At 51.6% G+C, this 24,137-nt stretch overlaps 1 protein-coding gene across 3 annotated transcripts in view; it reads left to right on the forward strand.

The window, feature by feature from the left end:
- Window positions 1-24,137, forward strand: part of TIAM1 (TIAM Rac1 associated GEF 1) — a 142,970-nt gene that overhangs the window by 20,749 nt on the left and 98,084 nt on the right. For 2 of the 3 annotated variants that reach the window (XM_064728929.1, XM_064728888.1), the window contains exon 2: window positions 13,786-13,845. The exons of the other annotated variant lie outside the window; for it this stretch is intronic. The gene's annotated coding sequence lies outside the window, so the exon portion shown is untranslated. The remainder of the gene's footprint in view (window positions 1-13,785; window positions 13,846-24,137) is intronic. 3 annotated transcript variants of the gene reach the window in all.

Raw genomic sequence — 24,137 nt, forward strand, 5'->3', positions numbered from 1 at the left:
TTGGTGCACTGTTCCTGCAATGCCACAGGAGCTTGGGGAATGCATTCTTCTGTATTTATTTGGCAGAGTGATTCCTTTCCTGAGTCCTTGGTGGTGCTTGGATTTCTGGGTGAGGAGGGCCCTGGCAGCCCAGAGTAGAAGAGGAGGTGTCTGGGCTGTGGTTTCACTTACCCCAATAAATTAATTTACCCCAGTGAGTGTCCCAGCACTGCCCATTGCTGCAGGAGCATCCAGTGGGAGTTTCAATCCCAGGAGCAGCTGGATGTGATGCCAGGCTTGTTCTGCCAACTCATTTACTTGCATTGGCTGATCAATTCCTGCAGTCTCTTGCCTGTTTGCCTCTCTGTTTAATTAGCCCCTTTCAGCCCTGTCCCCCAGTCATGTGCTGATCTCAGGGGTGAGGAGCAGCTCACAGTGCATTCCAGGAGCCCTGGATGGAGGTGGTTTATGTTCCTGAGCTCTAATCCCCCATCACTGCCCAAAGCTGACAATATCACTCTCTTCCTTCACTGCCCTGACCATTTCCCCCATGCCCTGCTTCTCCTGAATAGACTTATTCCCTTATTAAATACATATTTTAAAGATGCTTTTCACTCTGCTATTACTCATCACCTTCCTCACCTCCCACCACTGATCCAGGACAAAAATCAGCTCAATGCCCCTTTGCACAGGAGTCAGATGATGTCCTAATGAATGCTCTCCTTGCTTGGCTTTGGCCATTAAACACTCTCTGCCGCTCTTGGCTCTTTATGGCTCCAGCCCAAGTGGTAAAATCCATAAGTGAGACTGTGCAGAGGCTTTTAGGTGTCATTAGGATCATTAATATGCAGAGCAGTGCCAGGAGAGGCTGCTGGGGTGGGCAGCATCCATCATCTGCTGCAGAAATGGGCTGGCTTTGGGCAGGGATCCCTCATCAGGGCTGGGATGGGGAGGGGAAGGCAGCCCTGAGCAGCTCTGGGGTTCCTTCCATCCTCATCTGCATCTGTTGGGTCCTGTAGCCCTTGCAGTCCCTGCAGTGACTCCTCAGCACAGAGAGGCTCTGCCCAAGCTTGATGGCTCGGGCTGCATTTGGATAAATTGAATTAATAGCCAGTTTCAGGCTATCTGCTGATAGCGTTTTTTTCCTTCCTCCTGCCTCCTTCATTAGCATCCTCATTTCTGCCTTCTGAGCCTTTCCCTGGGTTTGCCCATTCATTTGCCACCAGGGATGGGTTTGTACACCCAGCACCCAGGCAGGCGGGTGCAGGGGCAGCCCTGGCACCTTTTGGTGGCACTTTGTGGGTTGTGGTCTCCATTTTCCTGTGGCTGTGGGATGTTTTCCTGCATCCAGGGAGAGCTTTCTGCCTTGCTTTCCTGGCTTTGCACAGCCTGGGAGTGTCAGGGGTGTTTGCTGTGGCCTGTCCTGGCTCAGCAAGGAAGGGAGACCAGCTGAGCAAGGCTTTGTGTATCTCCTCTTTATTTAAAGAGTGTTCCTCCACCTGGGAAAGTTCAAAAGATGGTTCTGTCCGTGCTGGTTGCTGATACTGGGCAGGCTGGAAATGTGGGTATGTTAATGCTGCTCCTCGTGGCATTCCCTGCTGAAAACAGAAATGGTTTTCATGCGCCTGGCCTGGGAGCTTTGATTTGAGATGAGTTCTGTCAGCCATGATGATAAATTACACTGAGGAGCGTGGTTTGGTTTGCAGGGAAAGCAGAGACATTGGGAATGCAGCAGTTTGCCCTGCTGGCTCTGTGGGAGGGGTCCCTGCCCAGGAGGGGCTGCAGCTGCTGGGCTCAAGGGTCTCCTCTGTCCCGTGGTTCCATCCCGTGGTTCCGTCCCGTGGTTCCATGATGGTTGGTGCTGGTTCCAGGCGGAGCTGGCTGCCCCTGCAGTGACTCCTGCTGCTCAGGGGCACCAGCATGGATGGAGGGGACAGGAGTTTGCACTTTATCCCACGGGGGAATCACAGAATTACTGAGCCCATGGAGTGCAGCCTGTGCCTGATGCCCACCTTGTCCCCAGCCCAGAGCACTGAGTGCCACCCCAGGAGTTCTGGGGCACCTCAGTGATGGGCTCTCCTGGGCAGCCCCTGACAGTGCTTAAAACCCTTTTCCATGGGGAAATTGCTCCTGATGCCCAACCTGATGCTGTTCTCTCTCCTCCTGGCAGGAGCTGTGCAGAGCCACAAGGTTCCCCCTGATCCCCCTTTTCTCCATCTGAGCCCCTTCCCGGCTCCATTCCCTGCCCTGGACATGCTCCAGCCCCTCCTGGAGTGAGAAGCCAAAAAACAGAAAAAAAAAGTTTCTGTTTGCTTTCTATGCTCATTAAAAGCAATGGGAGTTTGTGGCTAAAAGGGAGATAGCAAATGTAGCCCAGTGTAAGCCCTAATGTGTTTGTAGATAAAAAGCAACCTGACACGTTTCTGTGCTGGAGATTGATAATCTAATCATTCCTCCACTTGCTCAGCAGGGACTGGAGCAGCATGCAGTTATTTACATGTAGGGAACATTAAACAGGCACCTCTTTAAACCGTGTGTGAACATCAAATCCTACAGCCGCTGCTGAGTAATGGATATCTGGGAAACACAGGAACCAGAATAGAGCAGAATGAAAAGGTGCCACTGCAGGGAGCAGCTGTGCCAGGGCTGTGTTCTGTCCCTCAGCCATGACTCCATGCTCTCAGAAGGCTCATTTATTATTTTATCATACTATATTATATTAAAGAATGCTATACTAAACTATACTAAGGAATCCAGAAAGGATACTTAGGCTAAAAGGCTAAAAAGATAATAGTAAAAGGCTAAAAAGATAATAATAAAAAGCAGTGGAGAAACCACTGTTTTCTATATCATAGGAGCCCAAAAATATCAATTTTAATGTGATATTGTTGTGATATTTTAATGTGATATTTGTTAAATACATTTGCTGGGCACCTCTGTGGCTCTGAGAACTTCTGGGGGATTTGGGATAAAAGGAGGATTTCCCTTTCTGTGATACAGTGAATTTCTATCACAGAAATTAAACTGTTTCCTACCTGTGGAACATCCTTTTAGTGGCATTTTGACAAAATACTGACCTTTGAACTGCTTATCTTTTAACCCTCTGCATTCCTGGGTCCTGAAAGGGCCGTGATAAAAAATGTGGAAAGAGGAACCTTAAGCAATGTTTTGTTCTTAAATCCCCACCATTTTTAAGTAGTATTTTAGAAATCTCTACTGTATTTGAAATGAGTTTGTCAGAGTGTAATTACCACGAGCAAGGTAAGGAACTCATTTAAACACTGCAACTGTAGTGGAGAATCCAATTTTCAGAAATCAGTGGAAATTGTAATTGGAGTCATTAAGCACCGCCGTCGGTAATTAAGAGTCAGGTTTTGACATTTTGGGCTCTGTTGCTAATTATCCGTGGAGAGGCCACAAAAATGTTGTTTTTGCTGAGCATTTGGGGCTCCCTGGGCCTGTGCAGGTGCTGGCCACGCTCACACAGCCCAGCAGAGCCTTCACTGCTGCCTCCTCTTCCTCAGTGTCCCAAATAGAAAGAGAGAAAAGGAAAAGTTTGCCAAAGCAGATCCCCAGCTCCTCAGGCTGCCAGGCTTTCAGAGCTGGGGCTGGGAGTGCAAATCCAGCTGGGTCAAACATCTGGATGTGCCTGAGCAGGGGGAGTGCTGATGGATGGAGTTGTTCAGTGCTGCTGGAAGTGCGTCCCTGTCACTCCCTGTTTGCAGAGTTCTCTCTGGGAATCAGCTTGTTCTGCATTTTTAACTCCTGCCCTTCAGGCAGGATGCTTTGGCCATAGTGATGGAGAAGCCATGGAACTCCTGATGTGCTGATAGTCATCATCAGCTACAACAAACCTCATGTTTATTTTCCTGTTAAAATTCAAAATTTCCAGAGCAATGGCATTTATATGACTTCTCTCTTTAATTTTGTTGCTTTCCCAGCTCCCAGGTGATGCTGCCTGGGCTTCCAGCATGGGAGCTGAGGTGATGCTTTTGGGTTTTGTGCTTTTGAGCTTTTGCAGCCACCAATGGGTTTGTTTGTGGGTGTAATCTCCTGCTCTGGGCTGGAGTATGTCGTGACCTTCTGTCTCAGCACAAGCAGAGTCCAGCTAGAAAGTTTCCTAGAAGATCTTTTTAGCACTTTGGCCATGCTCATTTCTTAGGAAAATGTGGAAAGCACTGGCAGTTAGGGGAGTTCTGGGTAAAATGAGTGTTTAACTTTTGGCTATGGTGGGGTTTTTCCCAAATTGTGCTTCCCTTCTCTGACCTCTAAAGGTTTCTCCTGGGCTTGTTCCTGATGATGTTTGGTGTGAGGGATTGGTGGGATGGATATTCTTTGGATTTGTTTGTGGTTTCTGGATGCTGCCCTGCCCAGAACACCCAGCAGTGCCTGGAATGCTGAGGGGCAGAAGGCAAGGAAGCAGCTGGGGCAGGATGGAGCCAGCATTGCCAGCTTTGCTGGGCAGGCAGGATGGAGCCAGCATTGCCAGCTTTGCCGGGCAGGATGGAGCCAGCATTGCCAGCTTTGCTGGGCAGGATGGAGCCAGCATTGCCAGCTTTGCTGGGCAGGATGGAGCCAGCATTGCCAGCTTTGCCGGGCAGGATGGAGCCAGCATTGCCAGCTTTGGTGGGCAGGCAGGATGGAGCCAGCATTGCCAGCTTTGCTGGGCAGGCAGGATGGAGCCAGCCATTGCCTAGCTTGGCTTGGGCAGGATGGAGCCAGCATTGCCAGCTTGGCTGGGCAGGATGGAGCCAGCATTGCCAGCTTTGCCGGGCAGGCAGGATGGAGCCAGCATTGCCAGCTTTGCCGGGCAGGCAGGATGGAGCCAGCATTGCCAGCTTTGCTGGGCAGGATGGAGCCAGCATTGCCAGCTTTGCCAGACAGGATGGAGCCGGCATTGCCAGCTTTGCCGGGCAGGCAGGATGGAGCCAGCATTGCCAGCTTTGCCGGGCAGGATGGAGCCGGCATTGCCAGCTTTGCCGGGCAGGCAGGATGGAGCCAGCATTGCCAGCTTTGCCGGGCAGGCAGGATGGAGCCAGCATTGCCAGCTTGGCTGGGCAGGCAGGATGGAGCCAGCATTGCCAGCTTTGCTGGGCAGGATGGAGCCAGCATTGCCAGCTTGGCTGGGCAGGATGGAGCCAGCATTGCCAGCTTTGCTGGGCAGGCAGGATGGAGCCAGCATTGCCAGCTTGGCTGGGCAGGCAGGATGGAGCCAGCATTGCCAGCTTTGCTGGGCAGGATGGAGCCGGCATTGCCAGCTTTGCTGGGCAGGCAGGATGGAGCCAGCATTGCCAGCTTTGCCGGGCAGGCAGGATGGAGCCAGCATTGCCAGCTTTGCTGGGCAGGATGGAGCCAGCATTGCCAGCTTTGCCGGGCAGGCAGGATGGAGCCAGCATTGCCAGGTTTGCCGGGCAGGATGGAGCCAGCATTGCCAGCTTTGCCGGGCAGGCAGGATGGAGCCAGCATTGCCAGCTTTGCCGGGCAGGCAGGATGGAGCCAGCATTGCCAGCTTTGCTGGGCAGGCAGGATGGAGCCAGCATTGCCAGCTTTGCTGGGCAGGCAGGATGGAGCCAGCATTGCCAGCTTTGCCGGGCAGGCAGGATGGAGCCAGCATTGCCAGCTTTGCTGGGCAGGATGGAGCCAGCATTGCCAGCTTTGCTGGGCAGGCAGGATGGAGCCAGCATTGCCAGCTTTGCCGGGCAGGCAGGATGGAGCCAGCATTGCCAGCTTTGCTGGGCAGGATGGAGCCAGCATTGCCAGGTTTGCTGGGCAGGATGGAGCCAGCATTGCCAGCTTTGCTGGGCAGGATGGAGCCAGCATTGCCAGCTTTGCTGGGCAGGATGGAGCCAGCATTGCCAGCTTTGCCGGGCAGGATGGAGCCAGCATTGCCAGCTTTGCCGGGCAGGATGGAGCCAGCATTGCCAGCTTTGCCGGGCAGGCAGGATGGAGCCAGCATTGCCAGCTTTGCTGGGCAGGATGGATGGAGCCAGCATTGCCAGCTTTGCTGGGCAGGATGGATGGAGCCAGCATTGCCAGCTTTGCTGGGCAGGATGGAGCCAGCATTGCCAGCTTTGCTGGGCAGGATGGAGCCAGCATTGCCAGCTTTGCTGGGCAGGCAGGATGGAGCCAGCATTGCCAGCTTTGCCGGGCAGGATGGAGCCAGCATTGCCAGCTTTGCTGGGCAGGCAGGATGGAGCCAGCATTGCCAGCTTTGCTGGGCAGGCAGGATGGAGCCAGCATTGCCAGCTTTGCTGCAGTCCCCATAGTGAACTGTCCTTGCCAGGCTCCGTGTCAGTCCCTGTGCAGGGGATCCTCCTGTGGCCCTGTTCATTTACAAACTTCAGGTGGATGCATGGCATCCTCAGATTCCTCCTGTACCAATATTTTTCTAGTACGTTCATGGTCAGAAATCCTGAAAAATGCGGCAGTTCTGTGCCTTGATAATGGAGGCCTCTCTTTTGCTTTGGCTTTGGCACAAGAGAATTTTCTGCTTTGTTTGCTATAATGAATTCCTGCAAATGATGGACTCTTGTAGAAGGGATATATGTTTCCAGAATAACTTCAGTTGTATTCTAAAAAAATTAATCAATTGCTGAGATATTGTTCTTCTTTTTTTTTTTTATTACTTCTTCTACCATGAATAGGGAGAGAGAATTTTGTTCAATGACTATGTAATGAAAATACTTACCTTCCTTGCTGGGAAATCCTCATTTTATATGAGGACTGCCCTCGCCACACCAAGGGTCTCTGTCAGTCAGGTTGGCTCTCCTGGCTGTGGGGATTTCAGCATCTCCTCCTCTTTAGTCCTTTCTATACATGAGTGTTGTCCCATGACCAGATTCTCCCCTGAAGTTATTTTAGAAAAGCCCTAAGTTTTGATCAGTGGATCTGTTCCTGTACAAGTACCACGTGGACACATAAATATATATATATATAGATAGTAATGTTAATGGCATCTCAGCAGCTTAGAAAGCAATTAATTCACTTTTGAGCCAGTGTTTTTGCCTGTGTGGAGTGGGAGTTGTTGCTGACATGTGCTGGAGTCCTTCCCTTGCCCTTCAGCTGCTGGTGGTTTAAATAAAAACCACTTTCCTTAGCAGTGTGTCAGAGGAGCTCTGTTTTGGAAAGCTGTTTGCTTTCTTAAGTCCATGTGCACATATGTTTTTCTCTTTATGGTCTTGGGTTTCAGTGGTGTTTAAACCCCATTTTTCAAAACGGAGTTATTTAGAAGTGAGATTATTGTGTGAGTCTCTTCAGTGTTTGTAGAAAAAATGGAGTAGAGTGGTGTGCTGTCCTCTGTTTACCACCTTTGCCCTGTTAACTTCCTGAAGATGTTTTTGGGGCTCAAAGCTCAAAATAAGAGCTGGAAATGGATAGAAAACTGTCATGGTCTTTTGTAAACTGCCTAAGACTATCCAGATGTGTAAGGGCTGGTGTAATTTTGAAAATGAGAAGCTGTCCATGCCTGCAGCTCCTAGAAACCTGATCCATCAGGTTTTTGTGGGTTTTTGAGCATCTGGAGCCATTTTCTGATTTTCTGTTCCCTGTCTCTCCATCTCTGTGTTTGGGACATCACTGCATTTCCATTTTGCAGATTTACAGAGAATTGTTCAGTGGTCATCTGTTGCATTGCACTAAATAGTTATTGAGTTATTTGCACCCATCAAAGCTTTTTGGCCAAGATTACCTTTCCATTGCTTTTGGAAGGTGTTCTGCAGCCTGGTGTGCTGTTCCACTCCTGATTATCAGCTTCATTTTCCTCCAGATCCTTTCCTCTAGACATCTATATTTAAAACTATCCCAGGTAGCTCATATATATTTTTATAAAATCTTTCCCTAAATGTTTTTTTGCTCTTGGTGCAAACTCACAATGAGGAGTTTTAGATAACTTGATTTCACTCCTACATTTTGTGCATGACTTTTATCATTCACAGTTGCTCTGGAAGTGTAAATACTGTCTTATAAAATATGAAATAATCCCAAATGCTCTCAGTGTGCTTGGGTTTCAAATGGCTTTTAGGTGATAGGAAGAATGATGAGTTTATGCTTGGTATTTGCACCCTGCAAAGAACAGGCAGGAAAACTGCTGGACACAGGGGTGGACCCATGGAGGAGCCACTGCAGGGCTCTGGCCTTGTTTGCCACGCTCACCTCTTTATTTTTGTTTTAAATTTCCTTTCCCTGGAATTACTTATGCTTGATTGTTGCGATTGATTGCAATTGTGAGAGCTAATTTTAGTGCATCAGTCTGACAGTGGAAGGCTGCCAAGTGTTTGTGTAATGGAGGAGAACAACTGTGCACGGGGTTTGGTGTGGGGTGTGCTTGTCTTCCTTTCTGCAGCCAAACACCAGCAGCCAATCCATGGGCTGATCAATAGGAATATTTTATATATTGGGAATATTTGTGCATAGCCCGTTTTCTCCAACATGAAAATTCAGCCTGCTGTGGAAGCAGGAGAGCAGTTTACAGAGGACAGGATGATTTTATTGCCAGGATGAAGTGGCCATTGCCTTAGTTTTGAGATGAATAACCAACCTGAGTTCACTTTTTAACTCTGTGTGATGGAGCAAAGAGCAAAGAGTGTTTTTCCAGTCCCAAGAGGCAAATCTGGTGTGTTTAGCTGGTGAAGCTGAAGAGCAGCACATGGGTGCATGGATCTGGGCCCTTGGAAAATGTCGAAATTCCAGGGACTGGCAAGGAGGGGAGCTGGAGTTGCCACTGGATGAAAATGGAAGTTTTGTTTCTGAGGGAATTTTTAACTCAGGGATAAATTTGGCTTTTGCATCCGCATTTTCATCTATCCAGGATTCAGGATAGACTGAAGTTGAGCTGCTTTGTAGCTGGGCTTGCCTCCTTTTCCCACCTGGATTTGGAGCAAGAAATGGGAAGGGGTAGAGAGGACGTGGAGATGGCAGTGGTTGGTGCTTGAGCCTTTTTGGGACAATTTTGACGTGGATTGAGAATGGATGCTGAAAAGGAAAGCTCATCTAATGGATTATTTTTGGTGCTGAAAGGATGGGCTCTCTGCAAGATTAGATCCCAGAAGTCAGTGGAACTGGTGTTACCTCTCTCCCACGGGTTTTTGGTGTCTCCTCTCGCTTGGGGTTTTTTTTTCCTGTCGTTCCAGTTGTGATTTATCTCACAATGCTTGTTGCAAAACAAGCTGCCATGATTACCAGCATTTGTCCTGGTTATCCCTCCAGAGTTATTCACAGATAGAAGTTCTGCCAAAGTCAGGGACAATGATGATGATGAGAGGTGGAGGATCCACCTGCTTGAAATATCAGTTCATTTTTTGTGGTGTCATTTTGGGGTTTTTAAAGTTCAGCTTGGTGCCATATGGGTTTTACTTAAGGACATGGTTTGTCCCTGGAAGAATGTCTTGAGAAAGGATGGAACAGTTTAAATATGTTCAAGACAATTAATTGAAATGCCTCTCAATGCAAAGGGAAGGAGAGGTTTTTCCCAAATTGCATCTCCAGCCTGGTGAAACATTTTGTCTCATTTACAAAAGGAGCTCCAGTACATTGCTGGTATGAGCCAAGTGCATCTGTGAGGTGTGGGAGTGACATTTCAGAGCCCACTGACAGCCTCCTTGTCAAACTGAGCATCATCCCTCTGCTGCTGCTGGCTCAGAGCTCCTCACTCTGCAGGGCAGGGTTGCTCCTCTGGAAAAGAACACTGGGAGGCACGGGCACCTTTGGGCTGGGAGCAGGCTAAACAACATAAAAATAAAATACAAATAAAATAAAAGGGTCAGTGGGAACAGCCTGCCTGCAGAAATCAGCCCTCCCTTCCCTGCCAGACAGCAAAGGGGGCAAAGGGAAGAGCATGAAGTGGATTTTGAGCAGTGGTGCCTTCTCCATCCCACTCTTGCAGGTGCTGCAATAACTGCACGTTACGCTGTGGTGATGCTCCTGAGCCTGAGCAGGTGCAATTTCCTCCTTCCTCCCAGGAGGATTTGCAGGGTAGAGCATGGAGAGAGAGCTGTGGGGTGCTGTGTGAGCTGTGCTGGCTCTGAGCAGGGAGATGGCACGGCGGAGGGGATGGGGAGCTGGCAGACCTGTGTGCTGTGCTGCCAAGTGAGCAGCTGCAGCCTGCATGGCTGTGTTTACAGGGAGCTGACAGGATGGTGGGATTGTGTAGGGTGGAGGAGCTCTCTGGTCCCTCCTCCCTCTCAGGGAGCGCTCAGCAGCGTTCCTGTGTGTGTGTGTGTATAAACAGAGACCTGGTGCTCGCTGGCACCTCCCTGCGTGCTGCTGTGCTGCTCCCAGAGCAGGGCAGGGATGGCTCTCAGGAGGACACGAGAGGGGCAGGCACTGATAGAACATTGCTGCTGATGGTGTAATTGCAGGCCAGAGCCATGGGCAGGACCAGGGGAGGAGGAGCAGTGAGGAGAGGGCAGCAGCACATCACAGAGGTGCTGAGAAGAGAAAACGGAGGGCAGGTTTCCTTTTTGGATGTGTTGGATGTGCAGCTCCTTCAGAAGCCAATTCCACTCCTGTGGAAGCATATTCAGGGCAGGGAGGGCAGGGGAGCCTGCTGGGCCAGCAGACAGTGCTGCAGGGCTTTGCTGCTCCATGGGCGGCTGCAGAGCCCCCAGTGCAGGTTTTCTGTCACCAGAGGTGAGGAGTGTCACAGCCACTGGGGTCTGCAGCCAGGTGTGAGCTCTGTGTGAAACAAAACCACTCAGCACACTCTCAGGGGCTGCTTTATAAACTTTTCTGTCTGGGAAAAGTTCCTGAACTCTGCAGTGCTTGGGGAGAGGGCACTGCAGGCAGGACAAAGGCTGGGCTTGTTGGCTGCTGGCAAAGGAGGAGGACAGGGAGGAGGAGGAGGAGGAGGAAGGCATGCTGGAGTGGTGGGCCAGGGGTGGGTGAGGGCTGCAGCAGCCCCACCTCAGCCCAGCCAGAGGAGTTCAGGGGCTGCAGGGTGGGGAGGGGAGGATTTCCAGAGCAAAGAGCTGGGATGGTTCCCAGGAATGCTGTAGGGTTTTGTTTCCCTGCAGGGTGAAGCTGTGAGAGTTCCTGGGAATGGCCCCTTGGAAGCCAAAGCAGGAATTGGCCTTGGAGGGGAGGAGAGGAGAAACTCCTGTGAGAGCTTCAGTGGGGCTGCCTGTGACCTCTCTGCTTCCCCTGGCCTGTTTTCCAAGAAAATGGAAATGTTTCCAAACATCCTCGAGTGGCAGGGTGGTTTTATTCCTTTTAAATGACTTTTCAAAGCTTCAGACCCCAGCTGCTGTGGGTTTGGGCTCAGTGTGCTGACAAAGGCAGGGACAGCAGTCCAGGGGCACGTGGAGTTGGGGATTGATTGTTGATTTTGGTTTCTTTGGCCATCTTTCTTTGTCACACGTCACCTCTGCAGCCACCAGCATCCTTGGGAGGGTGCACAGCAGCTCCATGAGCTTTTCCCCCCAGATTTGCACCAAAACCATGAGAAGCATCTGGGTATCACCCCTTTGCAGCCTGAGCTGATTTCTGCCCTGGCAGAGCCACAAAGAGATAAAGCAGTGGAGAGCTGAGAGCTAAATCTGTGCTCTACAAATGCTGGGAGCACTGTAATAGGATTGCTGAGCTGGAGTTACATGTTTTGCAGGGTGATACAGGCTGTGGAGCTGAAATCAGGGACAGAACTGGGGATTTGCAGCACTTGCTGGGATGCTGGCTTTCCCTGTGAGCAGAAAAAGGGAAGAACAGAAAAAGGGAAGAAAAGGCTTTTGTAGATAATACAAAACAGATCCCTGGGAAGGCTGGAGCTCCTGGGGCAGAAAACATCACTGCTCTGACCTCAGGGTGGTTCGGTATCACAGGTTTTCCTTACACTAAATAAAAACACTTTGTAGATCTTGTAGCTGAGCTTCTGTTAGGTTATATGGGAAAATTGAATGGTTTTAGCAACACTTTGATTTGTTTTTCTGCTCATCTTTCAAGAGATGCATGAAAACCTCTGCACACATATTATTGAAATGCAGCTTTAAGCTAAGCTTAGGAGCTGTCAGAGCTGAGTTTATCTGCCCACTCTGGCCTTGCTCTCTCTCCCTGAGAGGGCTGTGATGCAGTGTGAATTACTGCAGGGTGATCCTGAACCTTGTGTCCATCCTTGTGCTCCTCAAGGGAGGGAATGGCTCTTGTCCCAGGGAGCTGCTTGGGGCAGGAATTGTGATGGGACAGGGGCTGGGAGAAGGGTTTTTTTTGGGGGGCTGGGAGAAGGGTTTTTTTGGGGGGGCTGGGAGAAGGGTTTTTTTTGGGGGGCTGGGAGAAGGGTTTTTTTGGGTTGGGAGAAGGGTTTTTGGGTTGGGGAAGGTTTTTTTGGGCTGGGAGAAGGGTTTTTTTGGGTTGGGAGAAGGGTTTTTTTGGGTTGGGAGAAGGATTTTGCTGGCTGGAGGAGGATTTTTTGGGCACCCACCAGTGTTGGGTGCACAGGTCCCGGCTTCATCCTGTGTGACTCCACCAAGCAGATGGCTGGGATAATGGCTACATCCAGTTGTTGGTGAGTTTTTGGTGAAAATCCCTTTTTTTCCTGGCCGTGCCTCTTCTTCCCTGTGAGATCCTGGAAAATTTAATTTTCCATAAAAACCTGGGAAATGATGCTGGCACAGGGGAGGTGTAGCTGTGACCCCAAATCCTTGCTGGGGTGGATGGGGTCCCTGCAGGGTTTGGGTGGAGGAACTCAGGTTGGTTTGGTGGATTTTGGAAGTGTTTTTCTGTGTGGGGTTGGGCTGCTGGCTCCTGGCAGCTCCCTCCCCTCTTTCCCAGCTGGATTGTCCGAGCCAAAGGCCATTGCCATGGAATTATGGATGGATGAAACAGAGCAGGTGTTTCCTCCCGGGGTTCAGGTTACCAAACCCATCAGGACATTCCAAGTTCTTGCATTTTAAATTCCCTGATCCCAAGGAACAAAGTGATTTCCCAGCTTTGGAGGCTGACATGGCTCACAGGGATTACAAGGTGTGTTCCTGGAGCCCTGGGCACGGATTTTCCTTGTGGAAATGGATGTTTTGGAGAGGGTTTAAGCCCCAGTACAAGCTGCTGCTGCTGCGGAATGGAAATTGCTGTGCGGGTTTGGAGCAGGGCATGTTGGAGCTGGCTCATTCCTTTGGCAGATGTCTGATGCTGTTACATCATGCCCAGAGCTGCTCAGTGGTGCCTTGGCCAGGGATGCCCTGCTCTTCCCATCCCCTGGTGTGGGGGAACAAGCATTTTCCATAAGGAGCTGTCAGCAGGCCCTGGGCAGGGGAGAGCCAGAGGAGATCTCTGCTGGATGGGAGCTGTCAGTGCAGTCCTGCTTCCAGTCCTGAGCAGTCTGGGGGTGGTGTTTGCTGGGGATCAGTGACCTTTCACTGCTTGTGCAGGCGTTCTGGGGGTTTATTTCATAAATACATTGGTTTTGCTACCTGAGACCTCTGCCCGTGCTTCCAGGTTGTTCTGTGAGATCCATACTAACCTTAATTCTGCTGAGAGCTCAGGGGCAGGGGTACAGCTAGCTGAACCCAAGGGCTGTGCAAAGAGATGCTGTAGAGCAGGGAAATGCTCCTGCAGCCCTCAGTGTCTGGGGCTGACCGACCGCAAAGCAAAGGGAAACCCCCTCAGTTGGCTTCTGTGGCTCTGGCAAATGCAGTGAGGAGCAGTTTGGGTTTGAATTATTGCCCCCCTGCAGTAACAGGTGGAGGTGTGTCAGTGAGAACAGCCTGGCTGCTGGGGTGTGTTTCTGAGGTGTTTGAGGTGTGTTTCAGGGGGTCACAGCTGAACATCTCTGTGCATGTGGGTGCTTCAAGCTGACCTTTTAATTTTCTGTTTTTATTCCAGGAGCCACGTGGGACAGCCAATGTTTCCCTCTGGTCCTGATTGCTGCTGTGCCAGCCCCATGTGAGTCAATGCTGGGGTGGGTTTGGTGAAGGTGTGTGTGTTTGCAGCTCCTGCTTGGCTCACCTGTCCTGGGGCAGAGCCCCCAGCCTGCAGAGCAGGAGGAGTGGTCCCTTGGGAATAAAACAGGGTTTTTTGGGAATAACAACATCCAGGCTTCTTGGAGATGCAGAGGGAAATGTTTTTGTGAGAGCCCCTGTGGGCAGCTGCCTGTTTTATCCAAGCCAGGAATGTTCACAGACCACGGCAGCACTAAATGGGGACAGTTGGTCGCTAATCTTTGCAAAGACACAGAACTGATTAAACAGAAGGATTCCCTGAGGCAGCCTGGAAGGTGCAGCACGAGGGTGACCCAGAGGCTGCTCTCTGGCCCCTGCTCCTGCCCGCATTTCTGTGTGGTCACTGCAGATTGCCCACTGTGTGCTCCCTCCTGGGGGATGCTGTGTGTGCTGCCCCTCTTGTGGCCTTTCAGACAAATCTGTGTGTGTGAGATCTCTGAATTGCACTGACAGGGAGGTACAGGGAGTTTGGACAGCACAGGGGAGAGGTTCTGTCCTTCAGTGCCTCACCATTGACCACAGTGCCCATAAATGAGTCTGAGTCCTCTTGCCCTGCTGTGTTTGGGGTTTTCTTGCCTCTGTGCTGCCTTCTACCATTGCTCCAGACATCAGGGTATGCTGTGTTTCCAGCCACACTAATAGGAGCTGCTTTTTTGTTCCAGGGTAAGTTATTTTTTTTCCAGCCCAGTGGTTTTGTAGTGCAGAGACAAAAAAGAGAAAAACAGGATTTAGAAAAATGTCAGCATCATAAAGGAAGAGGGATGAAACCAGAGGGCTGCTCTATCATCAGAGTGAGCGTGCCCCTGTGTGAATGTGTGGCAGGGCAGCCAGTTAGCAGAAAATGATAGTGAAACTGGTGGTATTTCCAGTCTCCCAGGGGAAAGCACATGTGCTGTACAATGGATAATGAAATGTTATGGTTTTTATGTCTAATGCGTTAATTCTGCCAGGGCAGTAATCCCGAGGTTCCAATCCACATTTAAGTTGGGAAGATATGCACAGGCTTTTATTGAGGACATAAACTACAGTGCATTTAAGGCAAAATAGCAGGAAGATGGGAGAGCTTTCCATTTCTCTTCCCTTTTCTCTTTTCTGTTGTATGAAATACTGACTTGTGCCACAGGGGCTGCTGCCCTGAAGCCTGGTGCTTCCATGGCTAACACAGAACTTAATCCCTTTTTTTTTTTAATTTTGGCATTTGTGTATGAATTTGTGGTGTTTTGGGAGCCAGGCTGCTGGAAGAGGCAGGCAGGATGTGGCAGCTGTACTGTGGTTGTTTTTGGAGAGCCCTGGGGAGGAAGGAGCTGTCTTGGAGCCTGTTTGTCTCTCTTGTTTGTCCCAGCAGTGCCATCAGAGCAGCGCAGGAATAGATGGACACCCTTGGTTGAAGCTTTCCTTGCCCTCTGTGGGGCTGTGCTGCTTTGCTGTGGCTTTTGGAGCTTCTCCTGCAAGCTGATGTCCATGGGGACAGCTGCTGTAAGGACCAGGGGGAAGGAGGAAGAGGAGGCTCCTCCTGGAGAGGCTCTGGATCCCCTGATGGATCTGCAGGGACCTCCTGAGCTTTCCTGTGCCTTTCTGCTTGCCCAGGTGTCTGTGCAGGAAGCTGAGCTGGTGTTGCTGGAAATGGAGGGAGGGATGCTCACACCCTGTGAGCTGGCCTGGCCTCAGCCCAGGGGAGCTCAGGCGGTTCTGCAGAGCCCCAAAATGAGGAACAGGGCTATTTTTGTCTGGGAGCTGCCTCCTGTGCCCAGCCTGGCTCTCTGGGGGAAGTGGGCCTTCCTATCAAAGCCATTTCTGCAAGTGACCCAGCCCAGCATTCCTGGCATGCCTCAGCACACTTCTGCTTTTGGGCAATCAGTGCAGGCCTGGAACTGAGCTGGTCTGTTCCTGTGCAGCAGCGAGTTCTTGTTCCCTCTGCCCATTTATTGCAGCTTCAGTGCCTCTCAGCACTGCCCTGTGCATTAATGCTGTCTGTGTGCATGTGGGGGACAGAAGGAAGGGACAAGAGCTTTGGTCACAGACTTGCACAGGGCAGGATGTGCCCTGATGGCTCTCAGAGCCTCTTAGAGCTGGAGCAGTGACAGCAGGCAGCGTTGCAGTCCCCCTCCCAAATGTTGTGTTTAATCCCAAAGCTGGCTTTAGCACTCAAGTCACAGACAAATACTGAAAAGCCTCATAAGAAGTAGGAGGAACAGGCAGGACGTCAAAAAAAAAAAAAAAGTACAAATGAGGAGAAGTAATCAGCAGTTGTGGAACTACTGTGGTTTTCAGAAATCGAGGCTTTTGCCAGTAACAGGGAGCAGGTCTGTGCCCTTGAGCTTGCTTAAGAAGTTAATCTGTGCATGAACTCTGAGTCTTGGGCATCACTCAGAGCAGGGGTGGCTCTCTGAGCCTTCAGCCTCACTTTTGCACAAGTGAGAGGGCAGGATCACAGCACAGCAGTGGCACTGGAAGCTGGAGGCTCAGGTGAGACCCTAAAGCAGCCCTTGCACAGGTGAATGTGTAGCTGTGTCTGTCAGGGTTGCTCCAAAAAAGTAGCTTGGAACAAGCTTTAAGAGCTCTTTATTTTGTTTTCAATGTGCTGGTACCAAAAGACAGCACTTCAGAGAAGATGCCTCTCCAGTTGCTCCATGCTTTCCTTTTGCCCTTGTTCTGCCTCTGCTCTCCCTGCCCTGCTGGCCATGGAGAAGAGTCATTGTTTAAAGGTGTTCCCTGGTGGAGATCTCTGCCTCATGGGTGGCCCTGGGCATTTGGGAATTGTTTGGGGAGTTGAGCTTGGGTCACTGTGTCAGTCAGGGAAAGGGACATTGGGGTCCTGCCAAAGCAGGATCAGCTCTGGGACCAAGCCGGGCTCCTCTCCAGGCAGGGCCTGAAAGCCTCCCAAGGATGGAGCAGGCTCAGCCTCTCCTGAGAACCTGATCCCACCTCCCTTTTTGCCTGGAGCGTCTTTGGGGTGCAGATCTTGGTGTGTCCCAGCTGCTGTGCCAGTGGTTCCCTGTGTCCCCCTGGAACGTGGTGCCTCACAGAGGGCACAGATGGGCACAAACTGTGCTTTGAAATGAGAGGTTTGTTCCTCCTGAGCAGCACAGCACTGGCAAACAGACACAGGGAAATGGAATTAATTATGTGGGATGTTGTGGCATGACTTTGAACAAGGGGAGAATAAATAGGGAGGATTGAAAATCGGTGTTTACCTTCATGGAAAGTTGTGTTGCTCTTTCACTTGAATGACTTGATGGGAGTTTTAGGAGGGACAAAGCCCCCTGAGGGCAGCTCAGAACAAGTGATGAGGCAGGGAGGAGCAGGGCAGGCTCTGAGGCACAGACAGACATGTGGCCGGTCCAGCTGTGCCAGCTGTGATGCTACAGCCTGAGTCAGCTGTGACAGGCCGTGCTGTGGCCCTGTGGGCAGGACTGAGGTGCACATCTCTGCTCCCCCTGGGGGCTTTGGGCAGGCTGTGAGAGGCTCAGGGACCCTGGGAGAGCTGTTAACAGTGTGATCCCTGTGCCCTGCTCGGGCCAGGGAGGCTGAAACCAGGTCAGGCCTGCTTTTCATTGAGGTGACATTGAGGGGAGATCTGTTGGGTTGGTTTTTTTTCCTTTTTAAACCATCTGGCTGTAATAGAAGAGATAAATTGGAGCTTGTTTTCTAAAAACGAGAACATGTGCAGTGGAGCAGCATCTCTTATTTTTGTGCAGGAACTCCTGGGGCACCTCCAGGATGGGCTCTCCAAACCTCCCTGGGCAGTTCCAATCCCTGCCCACCCTTTCCATGGGGAAATTGCTGCTGGTGTCCAACCTGGCCCAGCCTGAGGCCATTCCCTCTCCTCCTGTCCCTGTTCCCCCCTGGCAGGGACATGTGCAGAGCCACAAGGTCCCCTCTGAGCCTCCTTTTCTCCCTTCCCTTCTGGTGTCCCCTCCCAAATTCTCCCAAATCTGCCCAAACTGAATTGTTTTATTCCATCAGGGCAGTGCAGGAGATGATGATAACACTTGCCTTGCAGAGCACTGTGAAAGTTAATTTGCTGATTATTTACAAAGCACATCAGAGCGCTGCTTCAGTTGTACGCGGGGTTGCGATAGCGTCTAATTAGTAATTCCTTATGACACTTCATTTTCTTTCTGCCATAAATATTGGCCTAATGGAGGGACAGCCCTGCCTGTGCTTGGCATCCCAGCACCTCAGAGGGAATAAAAAAAGCTGGATTTAGCTTGTAAACAATGCTTCTTTATCCCCCTCCTCTATCCCACCTGTCCCACAAAACCTCTGACCCTTTGCTTTGCTGCTGGTGTCCGTTGGTGGGTCACTGCCTGGGGAGGGCTCATCCCTTCCATGGAAGTCTCATTCCTGTGGAAAACCCTCTGCTCTCCCTCCTTCCCAGCCTCACAGCTCTGAGCCCTTCTTGCTGGGCAGGGGCAGGGAGGGATGAAGGGCAGGGAAGCAGGAGCTGCCATGGGAGTATCTCTGCCCTGCATTTCTGTGGGACCTGGAACTGGGATAACAGTACATGAGTTTCTCTCCCAGTTTTTCCCTTCCTTCCTCTCTGTCTTTGCCCAGGTTTGCATCCCATATTGAGCTGTTCTGTTCCAAGGTGTGTGTGCAGCATCTTGGCTTTGCTTTGGCCAGCGTGGATAGGAGATTTCATCCTGTTTTGTGTTGTTTTGCTCTTCTCCACGTAAGTACAACTCAGGGGCCTTTGCTGTCCATCACACAATGCTGGTTTTGCTCAGCTGTGAGTGGCTTTGGGCGCCTCTGAGGGTGTCAATATCCTGTGTGTTTAATGCTTCAGTGCAGCGAGTCCAGAAGCTTGTGATACCTATTTTTAGTGCTGAAAAGTTTTGACAGCTCCAGTGAAGCTCCATTATCCATCCCTTGACAGCCTCGTCAGCAGCGTGCAGCTTGTCACTCTCGCTCAGAGCTGCTTTTCCCAGTGAAATTCAAACTATTGGCAGGGATGGGGTGCAAGTGTGTCAGAACTCAGCGTGGAAATGACAGCAGCTACTGCCTAGTTTAAAAAAATATGTGAGAGGAGGTGTTTGCATTAGAGGTCTTGAGTAAAATGTTCCTCCTTGAGCATTCCCATGGAAGAAGGAAGCAGGCCCTGTTCTGTTCAGCTCTGCCCAGCCTTTGGATAACTCTCAGGGATGCACAGGGTGGGAGTGTTGGGGTGTCTGTGCAGGGCTGGATGGTCCTTGGGGGTCCCTTGGGTGTCTGCAAAGCCAAACCCTTCAATTTGCCAGGCAAACGCTCACATTTCACCTTGTGCTGGGCCAGAGGTGGTCCTGCCCCTTGTCCCTTGTCTGGGTTTGGCAGGCAGAGGGGCTGGCTCGCTGCCACCCTCCCCTCCCTGGAGCTCATCAGGAGCCTTTGCAGCTCCCTGTGGCCCAACAGCAGGGATCGGCTTTCCCAGGAGCTGATATATCTGCTGACCTCTCCAAAGGGAAAAAACCCTCCTGTAATTCATTACCTGGCTTCTGTAGCGGCTGAAAGGGAACCATTTGAGACTGAACAATACTTGGCTTTCACAACTGCCTTCCTAATCCCAAATAGAAACGTGAGGCTGAGAAAACCTTTCTGATAGCAGGGAGTGTGGATACATTCAACCCAGGATAATTTTCCATGGCATTAATGTTCTGTAATTGCCAGGGGTTGGTTTGCAGGTTTTTATTGGGCAAAGTGAAGGCAGGCAGGGTTAAACATGAATTTGAGGAGGGTAGGAACAATTCTGATGGTGGTGTGATGGTTTTCCTTCAGTGCCCTCTTGCGAGGTGCTGCTTCACAGGGTTTGAAAGTGGAGGTTTCAAAAAAGCAATGCAAGCTAAGTCAGCCTTGTTCTTCAGTTTATGGCTGAATGCAAGATGGCTCGAGCCAAGCTGTGCCAACCCTTTGCTCCTGCCAGGCCACACCAAGAGTGGGATTCCAGGGTGAAAGCAGTGCATGGCTTGGCCACATCCTCCACAGGGCACTTGGAAGGCCAGGTTATGTGTGCAGGGCTGCAGTTTTTCCAGGATTCCCTGGAAAAGGGCACCAATATCCAAGTCATGTGTGCCCAGTGTCATCTGTGCTTGTGGGATGTCTGGAGAGGCACCAGCACTGGCCTGGACATCAGCTCCTCGGTGTTTCCTGAAGGGTTATTAGTGGCTGGCAGACCCCAGGTCGTGTCCTGAAGGATGTTTGATCAAACAGGGTGGTGATCACCTCAGGAACTCCACCATGACTTGCAGAGGGACCCGAGTGGCCCCACCTGTCTGGGTGCTGACACAGAACCTGCTCCAAGGACACCTGTGTGTGCAGGTGGAAAACAGGACAGATGCAATCATGAATTTTTGAAGCAGCCTGGCTTTGTAAAGTAAGCCTTAGTTAAGGAGATACGGTCTGCAGAGCCCTGTGTGAGCCCAGCAGAGGCTCCTGCTGTCTCACCTTGCTCTGTGCTCAGGCTGAGTCACTGGCTGAAGTGACTCCTTTCTGCTGCCCCAAGTGCTAATCCATTGTTAAAATGATATTAACTCATGCCTGCTAATTAGCAGGTGTGCTAGGGTGTGAGAGGCCCAGGACGTTAATCAAGGCTGATAAAAACACCTTTAGCAGGATACAGACCTGGATTGTGCCTGCCTTCCTTCCACCGCAGAGAAGGGCTGTGCTGTGGGACCTTTCTGGGTCTGGTGGGATCAAAAAGGTCCTTTCTCCTCTGGGCTCTGTGCTGGGATGGACATTTGGGGACCCAGAACCTCCTTGGAAGGTTCACAGAGTCACAGAATGTCTTGAGTTGGAAGGGCCCACAAGGACCATCCAGTCCCACTCCTGTCCCTGCACATCCACCCCAACAATCCATCCCTGGAGTGGTGTCCAAAGGCTCCTGGAGCTCTGTGGGGCTGTGCCCATTCCCTGGGGAGCCTGGGCAGTGGAAGAACCTTTTCCTGATCCTCCCCTGACACAGCTCCAGCTGTTCCCTGGGTCCTGTCCCTGTCACAGGGAGCAGAGATCAGAGCTGCGTCCCCCATTGAGGTGTGACCTAAACCTTCTCCATTCTGGTGGGATTCATTCTGCCAGAAGGATGGAAGGAGGAGAGACTCACCTGAGGAGGAGAGGGTCATTTTGTGCCCTGCAGAGCTCATGGCTGCTCCTTGGAGCTGCTGGAGGTGCCATTCCTGCAGCCACCCCATCCCCTCGGAGCTGGCCAGGCTGGCTGTGCCATTCCAGGCAGAACATCCCAGGCTGGCTCCCAGCAGGTTTGGCAGTTCCTGGCTGTCCCCAGGGCAGCCCGACGGGGTCAGGCTCTGCTCCAGGGAACGGGGACAGGAGGAGAGGGAACAGCCTCAGGCTGGACACCAGGAGGAATTTGTCCATGGAAAGGGTGGTGAGGCACTGGCAGGGGCTGCCCGAGGAGGTTTGGAGGTGTCCCAGGAATCCCTGGATGTGGCACTCAGTGCTCTGGGCTGGTGACAAGGTGGGCATCAGGCACAGGTTGGACTCGGTGGTCTCAGAGGCCTTTTCCAAGGAGATGATTCTGTGGTTTAAAACCCAGCAGTGGTTACAGCAATGTCTGAGGGTTCCTGCAAGCTGCTCTTAGAGCAGCTGATGCCTTCCTGGGAGTTGTGGCATGCCCAGGGATTGCTCTGGGTAGCTGGACGAGCTGTCCATGCTGTGGCAGGGTGCAGGTGGCACTGGCAGCAGAAGGGTGCTGCTGCCTTTGCCCTCTGAGTGTGAATTCAGTGCAGAATTGGCTGCTGATGTCACAGCAAGCAGCACCTGTCCCTCCTGTGCAGGGTGACAGCGTGGCTGCAGTGTCTGTGGGAGCTGGGGTGTCACACCTGCGTGTGGGTGCATGCCAAGGCTGCTCCAACGGGAGTAATTGTATTGTGACAGGAGTGATCCTGTTGTGATGGGAGCGATCCTATTGCGATGGGAGTGATCCTACTCCGATGGGAGTGATCCTATTGAGATGGGAGTGATCCTATTGCGACAGGAGCGATCCTGCTCCAATGGGAGTGATCCTATTGCAGTGGGAGTGATCCTGCTCTGATGGGAATGATCCTATTGCAATGGGAGTGACCCTGTTGCGATGGGAGTGATCCCACTCCAATGGGAGTGATCCCATTCTGATGGCAGCGATCCTATTGCAGTGGGAGCTCTGATGAGAGTGATCCTGCTCTGACAGGAGTGATCCCAATTCAGTGGCAGCGATCCCACTCTGACAGTAGCAATCCCATTCTGATGGGAGCGATCCTGTTCCAATGGCAGTGATCCTGTTCAGATGGGGGTGATCCCAATCTGATGGCAGCAATCCTGTTCCAACAGGGGTGATCCTATTGTGACAGCAGTGATCCCATTTCGATGGGAGTGATCCTGTTCCAATGGGAGCAATCCCATTCCGATGGTAGCGATCTCACTCTGATGGCAGCAATCTTATTGTGATAGGAGTGATCCCGCTCCTATGGCAGTGATCCCACTCTAATGGGAGCCATTCCATTCCGACAGAAACAGTGGAAGAACCTGCTCCTTTCAGCATGATTCCAATGGGAGCGATCCTGTTCTAGTAGCAACGATCCTGTTCTGACGAGAGTGATCCCAATCCAATGGCAGCAATCCTATTGCAGTGGGAGCGATCCCGTTCCAACAGCAGCGATCCCGTTTTGATGGCAATGATCCCGCTTCAATGGGAGCGATCCAGTTCCAACAGCAGTGATCCGGTTCCAATGGGAGCGATCCCGTTTTGATGGCAATGATCCCGCTTCAATGGGAGCAATCCCACTCCAACAGGAGTGATTCCTGGGTGGTGTGGGAGCTGTGCCCTGTTCCAGCGGCCCTGCAGGCAGGCACAGCAGGGCAGGCACCACAGCCCCCGTGGCCCTCTGAGTCACCATGGGTGGCTCACCAAACCTGCTCTTCTGCTCGGGGTTCCCAGCCTGAAAGCTGCTCTCCGTTTGTTTGTCTGCCATGGGAGCTGCTGGTTTGCTCACTCGGGGTTTAAATTCACCATAATGCTTAGGATTGCTCCCTGGGCCAAAGAGTGTCTGACCCCATCCAATCCCATCCCATCCCATCCCTCCTCCAGCCCTGTGCTGCTCTGGGCTGTGCCTGTGGTCACGGGCACCTCGTGCTGGGCGTGGGAGGCTCTGTGGGAAACAGCTGAGGTGAGGAGTCCAACCCAAGGCGCTGTTTGAAGTGGGCCCGGACTCACTGCTCACTCCTGTTCCTGGTCACGGGGGCTGTGAGCATGGCTGTGCCTTGTCAAATTGCTTCTCTGATATCTTGTCCCTGTCCCAAAATAGATTCATCTCCTCCCTTGCTCTGCACCCAGGCTGTGGAACCCCACAGCCTCTCTCCAGCTGTTAAACCCTTTGGGTGCCACAGCTGTCTGTCCAGCCCTGGGTCGGAGCCAGGCTCCTACATGTACCTTTTGCCTTTTTATTTTATTATTTTCCTCGTGGTTCTGTCCTTTTCCCAGCTCGTGGTCACTGCTGGGTTGCAGAGGGTGGGACTGTAAGGATATTGCTCAATAGTCGGTATGTCTGAAGCATCGTGCAGAGTTGTAGATGTTAATTTGTTAACTAATTTGATTTCTGCTTGTAAAGAACACTGACTGTGCTGTCTGCTTCTTTTTCAGAGCAGTTTCATACCTGTTTTTCCTGTCCCACATACGTGGTGCAGAGGCAAGTTGGGGGATAAACACAGATGGGTTTTGTGTTGGTATTTCTTATTTATAGCAACCATTAGCCAGCCCTGGGCTGGAGGACGCTGCTGCTGCTCAAATCTTAATCCCGAGACGGTTGTGTGGAAGTAGGGAATTAAGTAAAACCAGATCGATGTAATTCCTAATTCCCCGTCCTGGAAACCCTTCTGCACCTGTGGGAGCAGCTGCGGGTGTGTTTTTAAGGAGTCCCTTCCCAAAGCACCGTCCCTTACCGAGCAGGGAAGCCCTCGGGGTGCTGGGGGAGTGCAGGGCAGAGGCAGAAGGCACAGGCTGGGTCAGAATGGTTTATTTTCTGTCTCCTGCCTGCGGAATCCCGAGGGTTGTGGAGCCGGTACATCCGGCATCTCTCGGGCTCCTGGGGATCGAGCTCTGGGCTCCTCTCACAGCCGCTGAGTTCAGCCACCCCGGAGGGATGTCCTTAGGAATTCGCATTTCAGGAGCCAGCGGGGCTGAGTGGCAGCTCGTCTGCAGCCTGTGACGGCAGGAATTCATCAGGAGAGGGAGGGAGGGAGGGAGGGACGGCAAAACCCCAAACCTTCAAA

The sequence above is a fragment of the Zonotrichia leucophrys genome, chromosome 1, assembly GCF_028769735.1.
Source record: "Zonotrichia leucophrys gambelii isolate GWCS_2022_RI chromosome 1, RI_Zleu_2.0, whole genome shotgun sequence".
Classification (NCBI taxonomy): Eukaryota; Metazoa; Chordata; class Aves; order Passeriformes; family Passerellidae; genus Zonotrichia; species Zonotrichia leucophrys.